The following is a 6,000-nucleotide window of genomic DNA, read 5'->3' as shown; positions in this document are numbered from 1 at the left end:
CAGGCCGCGGCGGTGTGACAGGGGCGCTGACCTCCTGCCGGCCTCGCGGCGAGGCCCGGCCGCCATCCTCAGCGTCACTCGAGATGCTTATGTTAAAGTGTAATTCACACAAATCGGGACTACCGAAACGGAGTGCTTCTTAAGCATTTTTAGGCTGCTACTAGCCATAGTTGTTTAGATTCATCACCGTGATATAATAAAACTTCTTTTCCACCTGACATGTCTATGGTGATGTGAAACAGACTAGATTCACTGTGATCCTTGTGGATGCAGAGCTGCAAAATGAAGTTTGGGTTCTGCTTGCGTTTGGTATTCAAAGTAATAATGGCATGCACTGACATATACTCATCATTTTTTCAGTGGTGCCAGAAAGGGACATCCTCCTTGTGGGAACACATGCACAGCCAAACACGCACATGCTAGTTTTGTAGTACATGCTAGGCTACGCTTCTGTAGTACAAACACCTATATACTATGCTTAACTTTCCATTTGCAAAAAGTGGGCTAAATAATCACATTCCTGATAGTCTGGGGAGGTGAGCTTCTCTAAATACACGTGCATTTAATAGATGAAATGATACGTTCTTTGTATTGTTGAGGTCACAGACATGTAAAAGTTTCTCTGAAATTGTTTTGGATCAACAATAGAAAATTGTTTACATTGAGATTTTCTGTTTATTACAGTTGAGTTTCATATACTTTTACTGGTAAAATGCTGCATCCCTACATGACTGTCATATACTAACAATTTTCTTTGGGTTGCGGGTGTATCATTCATAAACTATATATATTTGCCAGTGTCCATCAAAAAAGGTTTTTATTGGGAGCAATAGAGCTGCCGAATCCAAGGAACAAAGCCATGTAATCAATAGTCTCATTTTAGGTTGCACCATTTTTCTGTGAAGAGGTTGGAAAAAAATCTTACCTCGTTTGTGCTTACACAGTTACACTGGTGGACCTGGAGTTTCTTAGTTGGAAATAAAATGATGTATTTTCATTACTTCGCAGCTTATTATCTCAATTTTCATTGCAACCTTATTTCATTATCTTTCAATACACATTTTTTTCTTCTTTTTTTTCTGATGGGCACTTGACAAGTATATTTGATTTCCATGAGCTCTTTAATATCAAATATCCCCTGTGGAGGACACAACTGTAGACAGTAATACTAATGTTGTAAGCAATTCCCAAGTTCTAGAGGAAGATACACACCTAAAGACATACATGCACTATCTCCGATTCTGATCTTCTAACTCAGTAATTGTCAAAATTTTTAAGGGATGCTTTCTTAGAGACATAAACATTATTGCATCTGTAAAATGAAACGGTCTGTTCAATTAGGTATACCTTTGCAAGCACTCAATAAAAATCTATTAAATAGCTGAGATGTTAATGTTCCCATTTCCTTCTTTAATGTTTCTCTCTAACCTCTTTTCCTACTGTGAGGTGTAGAAGAGGTGCCATTCCTATCAGGAAGTAATAGGATAACAGCTATTTTGCTTCCTTTTTGGAATGTCTCTTGAAAACCAGAATTAAGATTTAGCATTAACTGTACCAGTAAATTTCATTAAGTCTGTTCTTTTAAACTTACAAACTAGGAAGTGTCTCTTAACCGTATTGCTTTAAAAATAAGTAAATATGAAAGAGAGGTATGGTAAATATTAATGGGCAGTGCCAATCAGGCCTAAGTGACTAACAGAAATTTGATTGGCCACTAGAAAATACAGTCCTTAGACTTCACCTTCAAATTAGTAAGGATGTAATGACTACTGGGCCTTAATACTCATAGGCATGTTCTTTTATATGCAAATTAGTCCTGTGCAATAAATCAAATTACAGAATTTGACCCTTAATTCATCTTCGATTTTAAAAATCAGAATATTCAAGCATGGCATTGTATCAAACTGCACTTTTGAGATGACTGATACACAAAGAAGAGGCAGCTGTTGGGAACATGTTTGATTTCTAATCTTTGAAATCTTATTGTATACATAAAGATCCAGAGTATTTGTTACATGCCACAAAAACATGCAGCATAAATTCTTTGTGCTTTATGTTCCGATATAGCTGGTTGCAGCAATGTGAAGGACTTTGCTGTTTCTGATAAATGGCCTAAAATGAGTTGATAGTTTGTATTACAGTGTTAAAAAGATATTATAGCACTGGAGAGATTTACTTCAGTGAGGATGTTTGTAACTGAAAACTTGAAACTCGGTACACTGGATCAAGCCACCAAAATATTTAAGCATGTGTTCAACGGCATGTGTTTGAGTGGTGCTCACTGTTTCACTGAAACTATAATGCATAAAAATTCAGTGTGCATTTGTAAGCAAGGTTCTGGAGTGGGCCCACAAGTAGGCACATCATGAAAGATAAAAGGTAGACTTGAATTTCACTATCTTGACATAAGCAACAACTTTAAAAGGGTTTTTTTGGGGGGTTTTTCTTTTTTTTTTTTGTTTAATTAAAAAGCAGCTGCTAGATTGTTGAGGCTTAAATTCACACTCCATTGTAGCAGAAGTTAGAACATGGCTTTTTATTGGCTTTTAGTTTATAATGGTGAACTGTGAATTAAAATGAAAACCAGTATATTCCTACTCATAGGATAATCAAGGCCTTCCACACACAAAGAACATTGTACCAATTTAACTTGAGACCATTTAAAAGTGATTTTCATCTGGTTTTAACACATTTTACAGTTATGTTAGCAGTGAATTCTTGTTATGTTTGAAACTTTAAAGCTGCTAAAGCTAATGCTGTTACTCTGGCATCAACATTAACAGGCTTAAAAGTGGATGTTCTAAATAATCTTTACAGCCAGGGAACAAAGTCACTGCAAAATCCACTGACAGCATGCCAAAATAAAGTCGGAGGATATTGGTAAGGAGAGGACTTTCTTGGGGGCGGTGAGGGAGGGAGGAGGAGTACTTTGAGTTACAGATCTATTAAACGTCATTTGAGTCCTTGACCAGGACAAATTTGCAAAGTTAATCTTGGAACAAGTGTGATTTCTGTTAACTTTTTGCAAAATTCCCTGGAAAATATTTTTGGCAGTAATACTGTGTACTGAAACCTGAGTATATCCAGCTTTATACTGATTTTTAGAAAAGGTTTTTAAAAGGCCTCTTCTTTGCAGGTAGAAGTTCTATTAATACTCCTTGTCCCAACTCAGCTGGGCCTATGTATGGAATTTGTTATGAGAATCAAAGTAAATGGGGAGTGGAGGCTCTTGGCCAGCAGGCTTTTTTGATACCTTCCCTGTTACTGTTCACTATTAAAACCCACACAACAGAACCCAAATAATCACTAATGTAAGTTAAGAATTTTTACTTTCAATCTAGTAAAATTACTGGTTGCTTCCCATTAGCCATCCTTCCAAATATCTACACTCCATATAGCATAATGAAAGTGTTTATCTGCATTTTATGTACAACCTCTTGGCTACAAGATAGATTTTTTTAAAAGGCTATTTGGCAAGCTATAGGTATCCTGTCTTACACCGTGAATCTTTCAAACGAAAAGCTCGAAATTGCAAGAGTATTTGGATGGGAATTTTCTAAGGAACATGGATATGCTACAGGTAATGATCCTGATAATTTGGTATGTAACATATTTACCCCTTCATTTCATCTCAAGAACCCATTATGGCTTCAGCAGATCCCCCATCCACAGATGCAAGAACTGCAGTGTTAAATGTTTTGATTGTCTAAATGCCAAATTCTGTAAGTAACCATGTTTCTATGCAAATTCCCTATGCAATATACTGGGTAAAATGTTTGTCTAGCTAGTGATTGAGTCTGTATGCTGTTTTACCAGAACATTCATGCTGGTAAAACATTCCTGAGTACTTCCAGAGACACTTACTGAATGTGGATATAGTAACACTTTATCTTCTAGTTCTATCTTGCTTTACGTTTATAGGCCATTCTGTGCTGCTAGGTGCCGACAGCCCAGTTTAATTACATGCCACAAAGCTTACTCCTGCAGGAGGAGAGGAGGAGCAGAGACCTTTTTGCTGTGGTGAGCTGTTACATCCGCTCGGTTGTTTTACATAACTTCCTGCAGGTCTCAGGTTCCTGCATGCTTGTTTTCGGAAAGTGAAGATAAGCCAGATTTCCATTCTAATCAAGTTCAAATCTCTTAGATGTACATGTCACAAAATGCAGTTCGGTCTCAATTCTTATCTCTGGATGTGGAATAACCAAGAGGAATGAGATAACGTAAGAAGGAACGAAAAAAAACAGGAGGGAAGTGGTGCCAAAATGTATATAAAAGAGGACGTTTCAGAGACAGCCATTATGTTTATTGTGGCCAACAGACTTTCCATGACATTAACCTAGCCATAGAGTTGTGGTGAGACTGCGTTTTTCTTCACATTGACTGTAGTTAAGTCATCCATGTAGGCACGATACAGCTCTCCAGTAATTTTCACAGGATTGCTCTGCTGGCTTGTCTGCCCATACCTTAAATTTGAGCCTAATGCATGGAGGGAGGGTTATTCACAGCATGGGAGGTTCATGCTGGGTAATTCAGTTCAAATAAACTGTCCGGGCTGCTCTTTCTGCCATGTCTTACACTACTTTCCTTGAACTTAAAAAAAGCAGGGTTGTTTGGAGGGGCTTTTTATTAGGTTAGTTTTAATTCAAATCAGTTCTGTCAGTTGTTTAACCACTTGGCCTCATGAGTGCTTGTGCCAACACAAAGGAGACCTTGCTGCAGGAGAAGGAACAAAGGGTGAGAGTCTGGAGGGAGAGTCTTTTAAGCAGACAGTGATGCTGATAGTGCTTGTGGATCCACCAACAATGCAAGCATTTCTGCTCCCTGAAGCTCGTTCTCCATGCATTTGGCCCAAATATAGTTTGGTCTACCAGGAAATAATCTAAATGGGGCATTCAGAGGACTTCCCAGGGTAACAGCCCTATCAAAGATGTGTAAAGTGACCCATTCATCTCAGTGAATGAGTGTGCTTTAGAGAAGAATGGAACTTTTTAATATAGGTCAGAGTGGTGATTGCTCCATTTATCTGCCATACCTCAAAAATTTCAGTATTGCCTTTTGCAAACTGGGGAGGAGACAGATTTGCCCTCACAGTAATCTGAATGCCCCCCTGGTAATAGTGCAGATATTTGAGGAGGGAGAAGAGCAAAGATCTCTGTTTGTTACAGGATTGCTGCTCTTGCCATCATTACTTGGTGTTGGTTTTGATTTTTAAGCTGGATCATTTTAATGATGTAATTTATTTTAAGATTCCCAGGAACAGTTACATGGAAACAACTTGGTCTGGCCTTTCTGCTAAAAAGGAACTGTGTTGTGGATCTATGTCTAAGAAGGCCTCTCCTCCCAAACCCTTTCAGTCCTACGGTAGTGCTCTCACATGTAACCATTTAGCATGTGTCAGATGGTGTCCCAAATTCCATTTAACTCGGCCCATAAGTGTGCCTAGACTAAATATTGTGTGACTGTAATAAATGTAAAGCTGTGATCAGAGCAGAGCCACAGCACAAGCTCAAGCGGATATAAACATACACTGGAAGGATGAGTTGGATTAACTAATGCTATTTTTGAAGGGACTTTTTTTGAGAAATCCTTCACTCTAGCGACATTCTATTTAGCCCATTGTCACTACCCGGGGAGATGCTGTCAAAAGGAGGCAGACCATAGCTCTAGACAACCGGAATTTTAAATGTGCAACATTCTTGTTGTTTTGTTGCTAAGCAAAAAGTGATGTGGAATCATAGGTACAACTGCAGTGAAGAAAGGTTGTCTTGATGCCACTTTGATTTATGTATCTCAGCATCCTACATATTCAAGGAAATTAATTGTTATCTGTATAAATGGGAGTAGCACATAAATATTAGATGATGGCAAATGCCCCATGCACTTGACATCTCTCACCATCTTTGACCAAAAATAAATGTGAACAGCAGGAAAGAAGGAGATAGCTTTCTGACAAAACAATTACCAAAAGCAAGCTATGCTTTGCAGCCACAAAGCAGAACA

Source organism: Fulmarus glacialis, unplaced genomic scaffold (genome assembly GCF_000690835.1).
Source record: "Fulmarus glacialis isolate BGI_N327 unplaced genomic scaffold, ASM69083v1 Scaffold51351, whole genome shotgun sequence".
NCBI lineage: Eukaryota > Metazoa > Chordata > Aves > Procellariiformes > Procellariidae > Fulmarus > Fulmarus glacialis.
This window is presented reverse-complemented; position numbering follows the sequence as displayed.